We start from the raw sequence: 19,601 nt of genomic DNA on the forward strand, positions 1-19,601 counted from the left end.
TGGCTTGAATCAGAACATCAAATTCTCTACGACATTTGCTTTGGAAGACTTCAGCCCTATTGTGTCATCCCCTTGTGTCACTGTAGTTGGCCACTGAATTGGACTTCTATGTTGGGGAAAGGGTGGAGAATCTGGGGCCTTGGCCAGGTGAGCGGGGCTCCTGCGCAGTCAGCCCAGCAGGTGTTGGTGCAGGTGTAGCTTTTGCCATTCATCTCAGCAGTGACTTGTCCTGTGAAAGCAGTCATCTTTTCCACAAGTACCTCACGCATATTTGACCACAAATGTATTTCTCTGGATTCTGCAAGTGGCAGAATTTGCTAAGAAATGCATTAATTTCCTTTCCTGCTCCCAGTTACTTAACAGAAGAAAAGCTAATTAAAAACAAAAAACAGTTTTATTCACGTACCATGCAGTCCATCCAAAGCATGCAGTCAGCGGCTCTCAGTATAATCACAGTTATGCATTTGACACCACAGTCATTTGAGAACATTCTCATTGCTCCAGAAAGAAAAAACCATCCCCATTATACCCCCTCTATTTTATTTTAATGTGTACAGCTGGGAGACGGATAGAATTAGGTAAAGACCTGTCATCTTTTCACTTCGTCCCACCTCGGAGATTGAGGTGTTGCAGGAATTTCTTATTTTTAGTGGTTTACTCGTGTAGCTTTCTTAGTTACTCAATTTCTTACTTAGCTCACTAAGTGTAGGGGTGTCAGCGTGTTAGGCTTTGAGTATGGGTCACTTGGAAAGAAGATTCTGGAGTACAGATGTCTCCCACCAGGAAGACCTCATGGCTGACCACCTCTCTCCCTCTACAGCACTGGCCTGTGGAGCAGAGGCAAGCTGAGATGAATGGAAGGTGCATTCTCCTCAACCCACTTGGATCCAAAATGTCATGTGTGTTGAGTGGCTGGGCTTATGTCGTGTGTTAAAGACTTCGCACTGAGCTGCGGGCCGAGTCCCGTGCTCTGCCGTTCCTTGCATGGGGTGCAGCTGCAGAAGCCCCCACTGGCTTTCACCCTTTCTCACATTTTCTGCAGTCCCCTTGGAAGTAGTTATTTCATTCTTTACCCCCTCCTCAAACATACCCACCCCCAAACCCTTCAGAAACAAAACCCCACAGTCCCATTGTTTTCCTGTGTGGCTTTTCTCTCCATTTACCCCACATCTCCTAGCATTTGGGTCCCCATATTGAAAACAACAAAGAGAATCCATAGCCCACCTCTGCAGCAAACTCTGCTTCCCCCAAACACTTCTGTATCTCAAAGTTCAGTTTCCCTGCGGCTTACCCTGGGCTGGGGGTGGTGTAGGCTCTTCGCCCTGGTACTTTATGGAAGGATGTCTTTATTCAGTTTGACCGTTGCTATTATGTGGCAAAGCAGTCAATAAAAATTGTGATTTATGAGATGTGTGTGGCTGCGGTTGTTTTTTCTTTTCTTTTTCTTTTTCTTTTATTTCTTCTTCTTCCTTTTTCCTTCCTCATCTATCAGGGAGAGAAAAGCCAGGCCCGATAATTTCTTGGCATATCCTGTGTTCAGTTACGAATGTCAGCTGTCTGCTTGTCAGGAAGTTATTTCTTGGATTGGTTTCTCCCTCCTTTTACCTCTCCCTTTTAACAGGCAGAGGCCCCTCCGTCCTGTGGGTGGGTGACCTGGGAGGGCTGGACGCCGTGGGGATGGAGCGTGACCCCGCGGCCTGTTCCACTCCTCAGCGCCCAGTGTCCCGTGCTCTGTCAGCTCTTGATTGCTTAATAGGAAGAGGCAGGCAGGGCCCTTTCAGGAGGTTTTCAGAGTTTTCTTTGTTCTCGAATACAGCAACCCCCTATCCTCTTAGTTTTTTTGGCCTGTCCACTTTAGAAATACTTTCCTCTTTTTTCTTTCCTTTCCTTTTGCTTTTCTGAGAAGTATGTGCATGCTAGATAAAAGGCTCTTGAATAGAAGGCCTGGCATAGTGGGTATTGGCTGCTGAAAATAGGCTAATTGGAGATGGAAGCAGGTTGTCACAAAGGTGCCTGTGGCAGGGGGTGGGGAGGAAGGAGGACTGTCCCCAGCAAATACCAGGTTGACTTCTTCCACCTCTCCCCTCCTCCTGCTTTTATTATTAGCTGTTTGCTGAAATGCTTCTGAGTCTTTGTGGAGCCACCTATAAGCAGCGTTAACCCAGTCGCTCCCCTCCTCTCCAGCACCTGGCTAAAGTGACTGGACTCGGTCCATGCCGAGCCCCCCCGAGAGCATAAATAAATCTGTAACCCACAGCGTGGGGCCAGGCGGGGACAGTGGAAGGCTGGGCTGCTGCACTTGGTTCCCCTCCATTCCCCTCCATTTCAGAGTAGAGCCGGCCAGACTTTCCTTCTGGTCAGGAGCAGTGCTGGCCGACAGGGGGGAGCTTGGAAGGTCCGGGTCTTCCAGGCCTCTTAGCGTCAGCGTGAAGTGCCCACTGGCCGAGGGACAAATCAGTGCCCGCCGGGCTGACCGACACAGGGTCTGTTCAAAGTGCGGTTTTGCCCCAGATTTGTATTGGGCTAGATGAGTTGGCCTAGGAGGTTAGCCATCCTTGCCCCCAGCCCCCGTAGCACCACGTGAACATGGGTTTGCCTTCCAGTTGTTTACCATCTCAGAGGGCAGGACAGTTCTGCTTCTGTGAGCATCTCCCGTCCTTTGAATTCGAACATTCTGTCGCCCCCAAGAATAACCCGTGCCTGGTCATGGAACTGTTACCACCAGGGCGCTTCTTCCCTCCTTCCTGTTGTGCTGATGTCATCCACCCAGCCCTCTCTCCAGGCAGTGGTGGGTGCTTTCTGACCAGTGGCCTCTGATCTGCCCCCTCCAGGCTCACGTGTAAGCTGCTCCCAGGGAGTCAAGAACAGCCCTCTGCCTGGAATTCCTGGCGCACCCCAGCCCTTCCTGCCACGTCTCCTGCGTGTCCCCATGCTGCTTTGCTCTATGGAACATGCCTCTGAACTGCACTTTATGGGTGTCCTCATTCTCCAGCCTCCTGGAGTGCCCTCCCTTTCTTTTGCCTGGGAGATAACCCACCTGTTTTTTTATGACATGTCTCAAATATCTCCACTCCTTCCTTGAAGCCTCTCCTGCCTTTTTTTTCCTTTCTCCTAGGCAGGGACAGCTCTCCCTTTTCAACTCCTGTAGCTGTTTGCTGGTTCTTTTATAACTGGTTAATATATCTTTTCTCCTGGGCCTCCCTGTACCTGTTGGATGTGCCCCACTGGACAGTTAGGCATTGGGAGCCAGGGCTATCTATGTCAGCCCTATCCAGGAGAACTCTCTGTGCTGATCGGCATGTTCATTCTGTGCCATTTGATATATGTAGCCATCAAATATTTGAAATGTGGCTAGTGTGACTGAGGAACTGAATTGTTGTCGTACTCAATTTTAATTAATCTAAGCTTAAATTTAAGTAGCCACATTTAGCTAGTGGCTGTTGTATTGGGCAGTGCACGTCTATATCTTGCTTTTCTTTGCATTTTCACAGGCCCCCTAGCACTCTGCCTGCACAGGGGAACACCAAGTCCTGCTGAGTGAGACAGGAATCATGTATATAGTTACAGTTGCACCACTTGTGTGCTCTTTGCCTGTTTTCCATGCATTTGATTTTCAAATTAAATTCAATAGATTGATTATATATTCAAGCACCGAAAATGCTTTGGGAAATACAAAGATGAATAAGACATGGTCTCTTCCTTCAAGGAATTTAAACGTAATGAGTAAATGCCTAATGATACTATGAAGCAGAATGGAATCAAGTGCCACTGTTCAGAACAGTTTACATCCTAGGTGGGTGTAGAGAGAGGGGAATGGTTTATGGTGACTGGGATTGGGGAATGCCTTTGGATGCTTGTTTATTCATTCAGCAAGTAGTGAATGCTTCTTATGAACCAGATCCTGAGAATATAGTGGTGAATAAAACAGACAAAATTCCTGACCTCATGAAGCTTACGTTCTGGTGAGAGGGAATTACCCAGAGTGATAAGTACTGTGGAGTAGGATAAAGCTGGGAGAAGGGCTGAGGACTGCAGGGTATGGGATGGAGTTCCACTTTTTAAATAAGGTGGTCATGGAAGCCTTGGTCAAGGTGGCATTTGAACAGAGACACCTGGACTGAGGCTTGGAGAATTGTGACAGGCAACATTCGGCAGAAGGATATCCCAGATAAGGGGGCAGCTTGAGTGAAGGCCTGCGTGGGTATTTGGGTCGGGGAAGCTTGGCTGGAGCCTGGCGCTTAGAGGGAGCTGAAGGTGAGGCTGCAAGGATGGTTTGAAACCTAAGAAAGAAGGGCCCCGAAAACTGTGCTGAGGTGTCTCTGCAGATGCCTTGTCTCTCTGATGACAAAGTTAGCCCCCAAAGACTGTGGTCCTGGTTTTTACTTCTCATTTCTCTTCCCAAAAGGTTTCATTCCAAGTAGCTACTAAGAAATTGTGTTGATTCGGGGACAGTTCAAACTAAGCCAAATCTCTTCATGGTGACCTTTTCAAAAAGAAAAGCTTTGATCAGCTCAGGTGTCTCCTCTGGTTTAACTATACTACTGGCTTTTATTTTCTTTTTAGGTTTCTCTTTGCACAGACTGAGTACATTGCAGGGTCCCAGTTGACCCAGTCCTGGTGTTTTAACACATTCCTTTGACCTTGGTCAAGTTGGGGTGCCAAAAACCTGCAAGAGGCAGGGCCTCTGAGAAGCAGGAACAGGGTGGAAAATCACCAAAACTGGCCTGTAGGGGGACGGGATTTGTGACCAGGCAAAGGAATGTCACATTTCCTAGCAAATCTGGAGGGCCAGAGACTTGGCGGCTGACAGGAAGTGAGTTGTCCTGAGCCACAGATGCCGCTTGAAGAGCAACTGCACTCAGTGAGTCTGGCTTCAGATAGATCTTGGGTGTTAAGAATCCACATTTTACCTAGGAAGGGAGGAGGGCATTTGGCCAAGAACAAGAAAGGGCTTTTAAAACAGAATTGCTATTTAACCCTTTTTAAAGAAGTTGCCTGGAACCACTAATATTTACAGTGATAGCAGATACAAAAACCAATTCTCCCCAGAACCATGGGGCTGTGTCCCACTTAGTGAACCGCTTTTCTTTGGCTTTTCTCCTAGTTTTATGGCTGTTACTTTGGGTCTGTAAAAGATGATGGGATTTTTCCTGAAACTGTCCTTGTCCTGATTTTAATGGCTACCCAGACATTGGTGAAGTCATTCTGAGTTATCTGTCCTGATTTTTTCCCTGAGCTCCAGAACAAATATACGCAAATTGTCCTATGGGCACTGCAAGTTCAGCATACCCAAACTGAACACATTTATATTTCCTTTGCAAATCTGCTTCTTCTGCATTCCCTGTGTCAGTTGGTGGCACCGGTAAATTTAAGACCCCATCCTATCCCCAGTCTTGCCAGTTACCCACCCAGTCCTGATGATTTTGTCTCCTACTCTCTCTCTAATCTCTTCCCTCTTTGTTATGTAAAAGATCCTTGCTTTAGTTCACAGTCTCTTCATCATGGACTATTGTGATAAGTTCTTGACTTGTTCTGGTTTCAGCCCTTCAGATCCAACTTCTGCATAGTGAATTGTCTAAAACACAAAGCTGTTTAAAATCTTTGGTTACCACTTGCCTACAGAATGAGGTCCCAGCTCCTTGCTTATCTTCGTGAACTAACCCTAACCCTTGTCCACATCTCTATCCTATCTCTCATCAAAGCCTCCTCTCCACTTGATTTCTAGCAATGACAAACTTTTAGTGCCTCAAACTGACAGAGTTAATCATATCTCTACCTGTCTCTTTTGCATACTCCTGTCATTGTGTCTGTCAGGCCCCTGTGAAAATTTTAAGGACAGAGAACTTAATTCTTTTAGTTTGAGATCCCAGGGCCTGGTAGGGACCAGTAGTCACTAATGTTGGATGTTGAATGGAATTAATCAGGAGCCAGGTGATGCCGACACTGGAAATTTTCATTGAATCTGTGATTGCCAGTAGTTCCTGGCCCCAGCCCTATTTTACTGGACCTTTATCTAGTTTCTTATAAAGTCACCAGTTGTCCTTTGTATGTAAAGGTGCTCTATTAAATCACCGGCTATGGGACATGCTCTCTGTGTATGTGTGTCCAAGTAGTAGGGAAGGGTTTGTCTGATTGAGTCCAACAGGACCCTCCTGTTGCAGCACCTTCTGTTAGTCTCCTTGAACAGGAATTTGACCAGCTGTCCTTAGGAATGAAGACTTTAATCTCATTAGTGCCTGTGCTCAGCTTAGCAACAAGGAGTGTTTGGAATTACCCAAGGAGAAAGAGAGGAGACAGGTCCCAGGGACCTTGAATCATTCATAGACTGTGTGAGTCAGAGCAGAGAACATTCATTTGCTCATTCATTCAATCCATATTTTTTTAGTGCAGCCATTCTCTTAGGTGCTAGAAATACCCCCGCGAACAACAGAGATGCAACTTCCCTAATTTTATGGTGCTTCCATTCTGGAGGGTGATTTGACCATTGCCTGGCCTGATGGAGCCACCATCCTGGAGGTCGTCCTGACCATGGCTGATTGACCGGGAGTCTTAGCCTGGGGCCTCGTGCAAAGTAGACACTCAACAAATGTTTGTGTAGGGAAAGACTGAGTGCTGTTGGATAAATGAGGTTAAACTGGGCAGATTTTTCTTCCTAGAGGGAAGGGAACTGGACTTTATTAAGCACTTGCCAGGTGCTGGGTGATTTCCCCTTAGAAGACCCTGGTCTTGCAGGCAGAAGTGCCGTTCCGAGAGAGCCGTGCGCCATTTGCTAGGCTGTGTGGCTGATTTGACAGTCCTCCAGAGTGAGCTACAAAACGAGCCCTCCACGTTTCCGCTGACAGCTACGGGTCCCCAGTTGCCTCTCTGCCTCAGTAAACAGCCAGCCCAGACCATTTAGCTGGGTTGGACTTGTTGGGCAGCATGTCTTTTCTTTCTCTCTTTCTCATTGTTTGGTTGGCCCAGGGCAAGCATTTTGAATAGAACAGACAACACGGCTGTAAAACATCTGTAACACAACACATTTAGTGAAGTTCTTGGCGGACTGGTTCTGTTTGATTGGTGATATTTTTGCTGCGACTGTTGTTTCCTTGTTTCCCCCTGCTTATCCCTGTGGAAAATAAAGTTTTCTTTTACATGAGGATTTATAGAAATATGTGGCTAGCATGAGGAGAGCATGGACATGCTGGGATATTGGTATAGCAGAGAAATATTACCTCCAAGGAGAAGACAGCTTTATCTCCTACAGAGAATGACCTTTCTAATGGGGAACAATCTGTAAGGGGTTGCCTAGGTTAAGGCAGATAAAGACACTGCTTTGCCTCGATAACATCTTTTGCTGGAGCACCCACAGCCCTTGCAGTACCAGAGCTGGCCAGCATCGCTGCTGGATGGAGGTCGGCTCATGGGGTCAAGAAATCCAAGAGAAGTGGGATCAGTAATAATTAGTGATTAAATTAGGTGGGTGTGCTTTGTGTCTTTCCAAGTGCTTTTCCTTCTGTTGTTGAGTCTGTGGGATAAGCAGAGCAGGCTTGGTCCACTTCCACAGAGTTGCAGGTGGGGTAAAAGCCACTGGTGCCCAGTCACTGGTTGGGAGGGAAGATGGCAGGAAGTGAGAACTGTAACATAATGATTGCCTGCCATCCCAGCCCCTGTGCTGATCGGCACGTTTCATGGGTTGGTTCTTTTCTGTGGTGGGGGGGGGTGGGGGGGAGAGTGCATGGTCTGGGAATCGAACCCGGGTCTCCCACATGGAAGGCGAGCATTCTACCACTGAACCACCCATGCACCATGGTTTGGTTCTTTTAATCCCATTTAGTAAGGGAAGAACTAAAGTTTAGAGAAGTTCAGTCCCTTCCCAGAGTCACATGGTAAATCCATGACAACATTAGAATTCCCAAGTTGAATCTCTTTCCACTCTACCACTCAGCCTGCTCAGGGTGCCTGCCCATCCCCCCATCTCCAGGTCTAGTGTTCTTTTCGCCCTCCAACACCCTCTTAGGTTCAGAAGATTCACCTATCTTTTTCTTGAGAGGGCAAGACATTTAGTAAAAGGTGGAGAACTCACTCACGGTCATCTCGATTTCACTGTTTTACTATAAACACTTTTTTGGATCTCCCCATTCCCTCAAAGGAAGTTACTTACAGAGGGTGGAAGGGACCCGACTAGCACATCCTGGTGGGGGCAGGGGGTTGTGCAGGGGGGATTTAAGGTTTTTTTTTTTTCTTGACAAGCAAAATTTATGACCTAACAGATGGCTGAGTATGTTTCCAAAGACCACCCCACCGAGGGTGCAATGTGCTTATCTCTCCTTATGCCTCCCTCCACACCCCCCTCGCCCTCCCACAACCAGGACGTTTCTGGAACAGCAGAATGACAGAGCCATAGAGACCTGCTGATGGGGAAGCTGGGCCCAGAGCATGCACATCACTGGGCCTGGTGACCATGCATCTTCCTTCCAATTCATGCTTTTTTTCTACTCTCACCAATACCGGCTCCTCCTTGCCAAGATCTAAGCATTAAGATGACCCAGCCCCTGACAGTTGCCCTACTTTTCTCTTTAGAAGACCAATTTAACAGTCATCCCCCTGCCTGCTGCCTCTTCTTGCATTCTACCCACCCTTATGCTGCAGACTCTTGAATTTACAGCCTTTTGGTCAGATGTTGCAGCCTCTGCTGTGGTCCCTTCTCCCCTTTCCTTCCTGGCTATTCCTGCAGACCTTCAAGCTGCAGGTCAGGCCTAGCCCTGTGCTCCCCAAACCCCACTATTTTACAAATAACATGCCTCTAATTAGACTGTCTCAGTGCATTTAGAGCCAAGATTCCACTTGACATCCACAGAGCCTATACAGTGCTTGGCACATAGTAGGTCCTCAAAACAATTGAAGAGAAAATGAATTGATGAGTATGGTTTGCCACCGGAGATACCCAGCTGCAATTCATCTTCCTCCCTTACCCTCTTGGTTTTCATTTTGGCTCTCCTGGGATTCAGCAAACATTTTTTGAGCACCTACTGTGTGCCAGGTGCTTTCACATACCACTTTTGATGCTTATAGGTTTACCCCACTTTGCAGGTGAGAAGGTAAGGAAAGGTGACTTTCCTAAAATTATACAGCTGGTGAAGCGGCAGAGGTGGGACTGAAGCCCATGACACCCTGTTTCAAGTCTCAGACTCTTTTTGCTCTTCCCTCAATTTTCTCACTCTCATGCACATTAATGGTAGTGACGAAAAAGAATCCTTTTGCCGAGGGATCCACCCCCATTTTTCTTCCTGCAAGATGGCAAAAGCACCTTTTTCTGAGCCTTGGATGCACACTGTAATTATCTGGGGAATATTGAAAAAATGACTTCTGCCTGGGTCTCACCCTGGACCAATGAAATCAGAATCACTGAGGGTGGGTTCAGGGTTTCTATAGATTTTTAAAACTCCTCAGAGGATTCTAATGGGTGGAGAGCCGCTGCTCCATGGGAGTGCCTGGCGAGCTCCGTGGATTAGGTACAACTTGCTCATCAAGGACTGATTGCCACGTGCATCTAAAATATGTTAATGAAGATAATCAAGGCTAAGGGTTAAGGCTTCCATTTGTTCTTTTCACGAAATCAGCTGGAGGATTTGGGGGATGGTACACCTTGGCATTAGAACCTGCCCCCACCAGTGCAGTTCTTAACTTTTCCTCTCCTAAGAAGAGCAGGCCAGATTGTTGCTGAAGAGACCTGGCCTTGGTAGTGTGGGGGGTATGGGTTCTAGAAGTCCGCTCTTGGGCAGTTGTCCCCCCAATACACTGGTACCCTCTGAAGCTTGGCTTTCCTTACCCTCTTATACATCCAGGGTCTGTACTCCTGACCACCATCCCTTGATGTTTCCTCAGTGTCATGTGGAGAACCAGAGGCCTCTGTGGGAGGTCAAGGTGAGGATATTTACTTCTGGTTCCAGAAAACTTCGACACTCATAGCGTTCATAAAGAAACCTTCACTTCTGTGTAGGAACCACTTCTCCATTAGTCGCTACCCAGGTGAACTGATACGTTTCAGGGGAAGAGCTGTCTGGGGATTAGGAAGGGATGCCCTGAACTCCTTGCTGTGGTTGCATGGTTTGTGGGGCAGCCCGTTCATGGGCTGGGGCCTGAGCCTGGTGAGGAGGAGAGCCTCGGGCGTTTCTCAGCCTGGAAATAGGCACCAGCCAGGGTCCAGTCCTGGGAGAAGCTCTGAGGAGAGTTTGTTTGCGAGACAGGCTCAGGACTTGACTCTGCGTTAGTGCATTTGTGGAGGATACAAGAACCACTTATGGACGGAGTTCTCCTTGGTATAATTTTACAGTTTTCTCAGATTGTGTCATCGAGGCCAGTGTCTTATGCCTACTTTTTTTTTAACTTTTCTAATTGTATAATATAACATATATACAAAGCAAAGAAATAAAAAAGCAGTAGTTTTCAAAGCACTCTTCAACAAGTAGTTACAGGACAGATCCCAGACTTTGTCATGGGCTAGCGTACGATCCTCTCAGATTTTTCCTTCTAGCTGCTCCAGAATATAGGAGGCTAGAGGGCTTAAATTTTTTTATCATTACAATCGACTTTGTTTCCTTCTTTCTTTTGAGAAAAATAGCATATATACAAAAAAGCTATAAATTGCAAAGGATAGCACCACAATTAGTTGTAGAATATATTACAGAGTTTGACGTGGGTTACAGTTCCACAGTTTTAGGTTTTACTTCTAGCTGTTCTGAGGTACTGGAGACTACAAAAGATACCAGTTTAATGATTCAGCATTCATATTCATTTGTTAAATCCACCATCACCTTTGATCTTTCCATCCCTCTCTTTAGGGGTGTTTGGGCTATGGCAATTCTAAATTCTTGATATTGGAAGGGTCTGTCACTAATATGGGGTAAGGAGATGAAACAATCTGATGTTCTGGAGAGGCTGGGCTAGGTTTCAGGACTTATTTGGACCAGGGACCCATCTGGAGGTTGTAGGTTTCTGGAAGGTTACTCTAGTGCCTGGAACCCTTGTGGAATCTTATATATTGCCCTAGGTGTTCTTTAGGATTGGCTGTAATGGTCCTGATTGGGGGTTGGCAGGTTGTGATAGGTAACAAGGTTTAATTGAAGCTTGCGTAAGAGCAACCTCCAGAGTAGCCTCTCAAATCTATTTGAACTCTCTGCCACTGATACTTTATTAGTTACACTTTGTTTCCCCCTTTTGGTCAGGATAGAATGGTTGATCCCACGGTACCAGCTTTGGATTCATCCCTGGGAGTCATCTCCCATGTCACAAAGGAGACTTTCACCCCTCGATGTCATGTCCCACGTAGGGGGAAGGCAATGATTTCACTTGCAGAGTTGGGCTTAGAGAGAGTGATGCCACATCTGAGCAACAAAAGAGGTCCTCCAGAAGTAACTTTTAGACATCCTATAGGTAGTCTAAGCTTCTGTGCTACCTACATAAGCTTCACAAGAGTAAGCCTCATGATCAAGGGTGTAGCCAATTGATTGGGTGTCACTAAAGTTTGACACAGTATCAGGGGATTCCCTGATGGTAAGGTTTAATAGTTCCATATTCTTCTCCCATCCCCCAGGAGACTTTGCCAATACTTTTTGATTATCTGCTTAATATACTCTAGGATGTATCCAGGCATTACAATAACCTATACAGGATTAAAGGACCTCTTTCTTATTCTGTGGCCCCTGTGTTTCAGTTGTTCAAATGAGCTATACAGATAGGTTGAATTAGATTATGCACAGCAGAAAATTTCAGTTCCAGACCAAATAAACCTTTCAAAGAGTATATGTGGTTCTAAAATATAGACACTGTCTTCTCTACCCCTGTATTCTGAATTACTTTAACCCCAACCTGTTCGGCTTCATTCTTATCTCTAAATATCAGGTTATATATATAAAACAGCCTCTCAAAATCCAGAAATAATAATCACCTCTCCGGTTTTTAATGTGTCTGCTCTAAAAGCTTACATTCTAGGCCCCTGTCTTCTTATAAGCATTTTCTAAAGGTGACCATACCACTGTTGTTATTTTGTTTCTGGCTTGTTTTGTCTCACCAGTGTCCCCCATGTTCATTCATATTGTTGCATGCCTCACAACTTTGTTCCTTTTTGTAGCAGCACAACCTTCATTCATAAGTATATACCATTGTTCGCCAATCTACTTCTCTGTCGGTGCATCCTTCAGCCACCTGCATTATTTGGGCATCATGTAGAGGGCCCAAAGTCCACAGTCCATCACCATTCTCAATTTTAGATAATTTCATTGTTCCCAAGAGACAGAAAACCAATAAACACACCCTCGCCAAATAGGAAATCTAAGCCTCCTCTTAGCTCTTGTCCCTCCCCCCATCATTTACCTCTGCTGTTCCGTGGTAGTGCTGATGGTTTCCTTTTGAACATAGCTCATAGCCTGCAATAGCAGTTTTCCCCCAGCACCCTGGACTTAAACACTCTTCTTTGCCTACTTTATAGCAAGGGGAAAGTGGGAGGAGAGCTGTAAGAGCCTCGTCCTAACCCCCTCCTATGAACCAGGGTGGGTTACCTAGTGTGTCTCAGTACACACAGATGTGCCTGAAAATGCAAAAGGCGGTGAGCACGTCGAAATGAAAACACTATGCTAAGTGAAATAAGGCAGGCACAAAAGGACAAATATATGATTCCACTTGCATGAACTATCTGGAGTAGGCAGATTCATCGAGACAGAAAGTAGATTAGAGGTTACCAGGGCTGGGGGAGGTTACTGATTAATGGGTAAAGAGTTTCTGTTTGGGGCGATGAAGACATTTCAGTAATGGATGGTGGTGATGGGAGCACAACATTGTGGATGTACTTAGCAGCACTGAATTAGATACTTGAAAATGGCAAAAAATGATTAATTTAAGGTTGTATACATGCTATAGAATAGAGCTGTACAACATAAAGAGTGAACCCTAATGTAAACTCGGGCGGACAGTTAATATAATTATAACAATAATGTTTCATTAGTTGTAACAAAGGTAGCATACTAATGCAAAAATGTTTATGAAAGGGGAAACCGTGTGTGGGGTGGTGGCTGGGAACATGGAACTCTGTAATTTCTGTGTGATTTTTCTGCAAACGTACTAGTACTCTAATTTTTAAAAAGGTTAAAATGACAGAGTTTATGCTATATAAATTATGTGCTACCACAATAAAAAGCATTTAAAAGGAGGTGTGGGTGAACAGATATAAAATACTCTGGACTTTTTATTACTGTTTTATTTGGGTCATTTCTGTAGGCAGAATCTCCCTGGGCCCTTGGTTGGGTCATGGGCCCTGAAACCATCTGTATGACCATTTTCCACGCTCCTCACCTCATCCTCCTGCAGCCTGGGTCAGCCTGTGCCACAGCCCACTCCCACGCTGGCTGCGCAGTCCCGGCGCCCACTGCTGGACTGACAAGTTCAGATGGAAGGAATTGAGTTCATACCAGCCCCACTGTCCCATCTGGCCCTTTCTTTCCCACCTCTTTTTTAGATTTATTAAGAATCTGCTTTGGACACCTTTCCCTTGCTGGTGTTTCAAAGGCCCTATTTTGTCTATGGAAATGTACGGCTTCTTGGCAAATTCAGCAACAGTAGAGGGTACTTATTTAATTTTACTAATACCATTGCTGTGAAAAAAAAAATCCTGGGTTTTAATTGCATGTCTTTATCAGTCATCACTGGAACACTGGAGAAAATCTTTTGGGGGCCTTCCCTATGGTAGGTCTCCCTGTGAGCGAGTTGGGGAGAAATGGGGGACCGAGAAGAAGGGAGGGATGGAGGAACCGCCTGCGGATGCAAAGCAGCTCCGAGACCGAGTGGGTGACAGCCCACCAGCCCCCTCGCTCAGCATCGGTCGATGCGTGGATCATGAGCCTTAATTTCCTGTGCTTTCCAAGGCGATGCTCCATCTCTGCACCTTTTTGTGTTACCTCCCTCAGTCCCCAATATGAGTCAGGACTACTGACGAGGATATTGCTGTCTGATACGAATCTGTGGACAGGTCACCACTGCTGGCTGCAGCTTTTTCCCCAAGGGTAAGAGGAAGTAGTATTTTTTAAATTAGCCTGGGAGGGAGCCAGCCAGGAGCTCTGAGATGGGAATGGGGAGGCTCAGTGCCCTGCTGAAGCATCCTGATAATTTCATGACAAGATCACATTCTCCTTTAGGGGAGTTACTGTTGTTTTAATAGGAGATAATGGTGTAACCTGACTATGTCATATAATTGTGTGTAAATTATATCCCAGCCCCATATAGATGAAGGCTGTTTCTCTGCTTCCAATTTTAAAGCTGTTTAGAGGGAATGCCAAATTGCAGGTTGAGCCCTAGTGCTCTCTGGCTAATAGCTAAAGGTGGGGAAGGAGAACTCAGAGAAACATTTGGGATTGTGTCTGTAATTAGTTTCATCTGAAGTTAAACTAATTTCTGTAGTCTGCAACATTGAAGAGTCTACACCTTTGTCCAGTGGGGAACTGTGGATGAATTCAGGCTCACGGAATTAGATGGGGGAGGGGCAGGGGGTGGGCAGCAGGCCTGGCACACTGTCTTGGCCGCTGGGTTCATTTTAAGCCCTTTTTGCATTTCTCCTCTTGGCTCGGGGATCTCTCTGGCCTGCTATTTTTTCATATTTACTTCAGAATCGAAAAGGACAGTCAGACTTGTTCTTTTCTCCCCTTTTCCCATTTGTGTGTTCCTGCTGGGAAGAATGAAGATGACACAGTCTTTAGTGAAGTTGCAAGGGGCATTGGTGAATAGACAGGGCAAGATTTTGACTCTCAGTTTTGTCACTTCCTGGTGCTGTGTGACTTTGGATGCATAACGTCTCTTAGCCTCGGTGTTTTTTATCCGTGAAAGGGAGGCTGAGACCTGTCCTAGATTTGGTGGGAGAACTGGATAAGGCAACTTGTGGAAAGGGCACAGAGAGGGCTCGGCCCAAAGAGGATCCAGAGTGAGGACAGAGAATTCTGTGCGGAAGGAGATTGATAAAAGGGCTTTTCAGTGGGAGAAGAGGTCCTTTCTCGTTGCTCAAAGCTTATTCGGTAGGGGCCCCTCCACGTGTAAACTCTGGCCACACTTTTATGATGGTTTTATTGGAGGAACTTAAACCCTTGTGCAACATTTGGGTTGCTTCTCCTGGATTGCTTTGTTCTCCTTACCTCTTCCCTTCCCAACATGTATCACCTTGCCCTTTCTTTAAAACTGGTGGTAAAATAGATAACATAAAATTTGCCATTTTAATCATATTTAAGTCTACAAATCAGCAGCATTAATTACATTCACAAAGTTGCTCAACCATCACCATTACCTGTTTCCAAAATTTCTCATCACCCTCCCCATACATAAACTCTATTCATTAAGCAGTAACTCCCCTTTCCCTTCTCCCCTCAGTCCCTGGTAACCTTTGATCTGTTTCCTGTCTCTATGAATTTGCCTGTTAAAGGTATTTCTTATGGGTGGAGTCATACCATATTTGTCCTTTAGTGTCTGGCTTCTTTCACCTAACATAAAGTTTTCAGGGTTCATCCAGGTTGCAGCATTTTTCAGAGCTTCATTTCTTTGTGGCTAAATAACATTCCGTTGTATGTATATACTACGTTTTGTTTAGCCATTCATTTGCTGACGGACACTTGGGTTGTTTCCATGTTTTTTGCCTCTGTGAACAATGCTGCCAAGAACAACCGCGTGCGGGTTTCAGTTCACTTCACCTTCTAAGGCTCTTGAATGGTGGGGATTTAAATGCTCGCTGTGTCCTTCCCTCCTTGGGAGGCAGATTTAGATGATACCCCTGTGGATGTGATGTCTTCTCTTCTCCTGTAACTGCTGGGGAGCGTCTGTGTGGACTTTGGCCCCAGTGTCACCAGAAAGTGGAAGGTCAAGCCAGCGGTGTCCTGGGCATGTCCGGAGTTGGCCTTTTCCCATATGTGACCTGACCCCATAACCGTCTGAAATGGGGAGATGCCCCGTGTCTGGCCCCTGTCCTGGTTTGGCATGCTGCTTGAGCTTTGCCGTTGGGGTCAGATGTGGTGGTGGTATATTGGTAGCAGTGGTGGCGATAGTGATAGTTTAGGGGCAGGAAGGAGGGATAGGAAAAATATACCTGAGGAAACAGGAATTTTCATGGGCAAGTCCCTTGGATGAAGCTCCCTGGGGAATGGGGCTTTGGGCTTTGGGCTTTGGGATTTCTGTGACCTAAGCCCTACAGAGAGCATCTTTAATGCCCAAAATAGGCTTCATTCTCAGAGTTCCCTGGGAGGATGGACATGTTGGCAGATATGTCTGCACATAGTTCATCCCAGATTTGAATGGTGAGCACTTTTGTTCTTCAGCCTCATTTGGTTGTGTGGTGTGATGGCTCGAGCCTTGTCTGGGGTCCAGGGAAGTTACTGCCTGCCTTACCTTTAGCTAACGTATTAAGTCATATTTCTCAGACTTGTTTTTTCCATCCATAAAATGGAGGTGACAGAGTGAGAGGTTTGCAAGATCCCATCCGGTGCGAATTCTGACATCTTTCATGAACTTTCTTTACCCTGGGATTCCCACAAATGAAGGAGCCTCTGTAAGTGAGCCTGTGTTCTTGGACTGTGAAGATGGCAATTTTTTCAGCAAGGGGAGTTTGAACTGTCTCTTCAGGAACATGATGATAGGAAAAGCTGACCTAATTTCTCTAGACTCAGTTAAAACCCTCCAGAGCCATTTCCTGCCTTTCCATGCATTTGTCAGGAGTAAGATTTTTTTTTTTTTTTTTTGGTTTTTGGTTTTCCTTGTGTGGTAACTACTATCTTCGGGTTAATGCTGTTGGAGCTAATTTCCTCCTTCACGCTCATTCTTAAAAGTAGTTTTCTCTCTTCTAATGCTCTCACTCTTACACACAGAAACGCACGTGTGCCATTTGCTTTATCCTATTTTAGAAAAATGCAACCAGTGATCTCAGATGAAATAGTCTTTTTAAAAGGGAATTTCAAAAATAAACGAAAAAATACCAGTTCTCTGGTTAGAGGCAGGAAGGTGGAGTGTTCTTCGCAGCTCTAGTTGGCAGTTGGCTTTGGCCAGTTCTTATGTGTAAACAGCAATTTCCAAAACTGGAATGGATGCTGGGGTTTTCTTTGTGGGGCCGGGAGTATGTGGAGAGCAACGCATATATTTAAACTACAGGTTTAGATGCTCAGCTTTGCTGCAGTGGTCCCTGAGAACTTGGCCACTCCCATTTCCCTGTCCACACACGCACACCACTCATATTGGCATGACACCCTAAACCAAAGAAGGGACACCAACTGGAGGAGGGGGCTGCCCCCAAGTGGTACAGGTCTCTAGGAGGGGGGATGGGGTAGGAGGGCTGGTGTCTCTAGCAGTGGAAAGCACTCACATCCAAATGGTTTTCTGCAGCCCTCCCCCCTACCAAAAACTCCATGCAGAGAAGGTAATTTGAGATTAACTTCCTAATGAATTTTGGTCTCAGCTTGCTCTGGAACAGATGGGTGGCTTTTTATCCTAGGTATTCGTGGCAGCCGAATCTGAGCATTTTGGTATACAGTGGCCAGCTTGCTATACCCTGGATGTTGAATCCTGTGCAATGTGAAGGGTGTGGGTTAGGGAACCATTATCCATAAGCCTAGAAGAGGAAGGAAGCACAGGTGGCTGGGGGCGGTGGAGGTAGGGGTGGGGAGGGTCAGTGGGTACCTTGTGCTGGTCACTTTTTCCACCCTCAGACAAGAAGGTTAAAATTATGGGGAAACTGGATGTTTCCTGGGGGCAAATAGAAGCTAGGACTCCAGGGCTGCAAGTAGACAGTTACTGCCAACACACACGTGGTGTGCACACATGCACATACACTACACACATATACGTCTTCCATTGTATTGATGGGAATTTGAGGACCCCCATTTCTTCCCTATGAGAAATTGGACGTAATGTCCCAGCCCCCAGCCCCCTGCTTGCCAAATTCCTCAGTAGCCATGGAGATGGAAGGGCAATGGGGAAAAGAATGTATGATTCTAGGGCCCTCTGCCTCTGCCTCACTGGAATGCAGCCCATCAAGCAGCCCACAGTCCATTTAGCAGTAAAGCTGTCCAGATTCCCAAAGTAAATCACTCCCATTTCCACCAGCACGCCCCTCGCTGGGGAGGTCACCATGCAGGGCCCCGTTGCCCTCCAGCTGTACCCTCCCCACCTGCGGCGGAGACAGGGTGAGCAGCTAACCAAGCGCTGCCCGTCTTCCCCCTAGCCTTTTCACGTTTGGAAGGTTTTGATTAAGCCAGTTTCCTTTCAGTGTTTGCTGAAGAGTGGGATCCATCACCGTATGTATCTGAGCTTGTTCCTGGGGAGGATGTTTTAGTTACTTGGACATTTCAGCGCCTGGAATTTTTCATCCTTCTTAGAAAATGTGTTTTAAAGGCTTTTTGGGGACCTGTGTAGATTTATCGCTGGGTGTCTGCCCCTGTGTTTAGGGCTCTGTCTAGGCAAGTTTACAGCTGTAGGGCAACTGGTGAGGGTGGAGAGTGTAAGAGGAGACCTTTTCCTTTAACAAGCTTCTGGGGAATGAACGTTCTGTTGACTTCTTTTATTTGGAATGAAGACGCATGTGTTGTTTAATTCTCTGGGTCCGTGTGAACATTTGGATTATAGATAGGGCCTGCTTTGTACCCACCCGGCTCTAAAAACATAAATGAGACCACAGGGTTCATTTTATAGAATGCCTCTCCCGAGTTTCTTTAAGTACAGAACTCCACGAGTGCATGCTTATGGATTACGTTAGTGTTTCTTTACAGATATTTAATTACTTGGCTGGGGTAGAAAAGGAATGAAAAATCTAAAATTAAACTCTTGGGAGTCTTTGCCAATCTGAAACCAAGTGGAAATGCAGGAAAGTGCTTTTGAAATTATAGTAGGAGAGAATAGGGGCAATAAGAGTTGATTTATCAGAGCTTTTTATATAAGGTGTCTTTTTGCTGCACATTTATTCTGAGCTTGAAGGATGAATTTAGTAACTCACTTTGGATTTAGTTACAGTGAACAGTTATTTAGCATCTACCAGGTGCCCTGCTAGACACTTTGGCATACGTTATTTAATTTAGTCCTAATAAGAGTCTTGTATGGTAGCCTAATTTATTATATCTCCATTTTATAGTGGATTAAATTCCACATTCTATTAGAATGTAAGCTCCAGCACCTAGCATTTAATATATCTGTTGAATGAATACATTAGGAAAGTTAGGTTAGCCAAATTTGGTGATTAGTGAGTGTAAGGAGAGATTTAAATCTGAAGAGGACCTGATGGCATTCTACCATGAAGGTGACCTTGATCCGCCTGGGGACACTTAAGGAATGAATGAGGGGGAAGGTGAACAGTAAGGAGGCAGGGTAAGATGCCCGCTAGTTGGTGAGAGGTCCTTAGAGCTCAGCAGGGCTGTGGGAGCTTCACAGAGTGTCCTCACGTACATTAGCTCATTCAATTCCCTGTACATCTGAAAAGGAGCGGGAGACGTCGAGCTGCAGCTTTAAACACCTCTGCACACGTCTGCATGTCTTGTAGGCAACAGGAGGTAGGCAGCGAGAAGGATGCAGAGTCTAGAATAGTGCCCTCTTCAGGCAGTGCCCTCTTCAGG

General features: G+C 46.0%; 1 protein-coding gene across 12 annotated transcripts in view; it reads left to right on the forward strand.

Annotated features, from left to right (window-relative positions):
* MSI2 (musashi RNA binding protein 2) overlaps positions 1-19,601 on the forward strand; it is a 501,147-nt gene that overhangs the window by 223,658 nt on the left and 257,888 nt on the right. Inside the window, exons 1-2 of one of the 12 annotated variants that reach the window (XM_077164884.1) lie at positions 17,687-18,078; positions 18,266-18,293. The exons of 7 other annotated variants lie outside the window; for them this stretch is intronic. The gene's annotated coding sequence lies outside the window, so the exon portion shown is untranslated. 4 more of the 12 variants (XM_077164883.1, XM_077164882.1, XM_077164885.1 and 1 more) reach the window with 4 other exon arrangements.

This window comes from Tamandua tetradactyla, chromosome 6 (assembly GCF_023851605.1).
Source record: "Tamandua tetradactyla isolate mTamTet1 chromosome 6, mTamTet1.pri, whole genome shotgun sequence".
Lineage (NCBI taxonomy): Eukaryota > Metazoa > Chordata > Mammalia > Pilosa > Myrmecophagidae > Tamandua > Tamandua tetradactyla.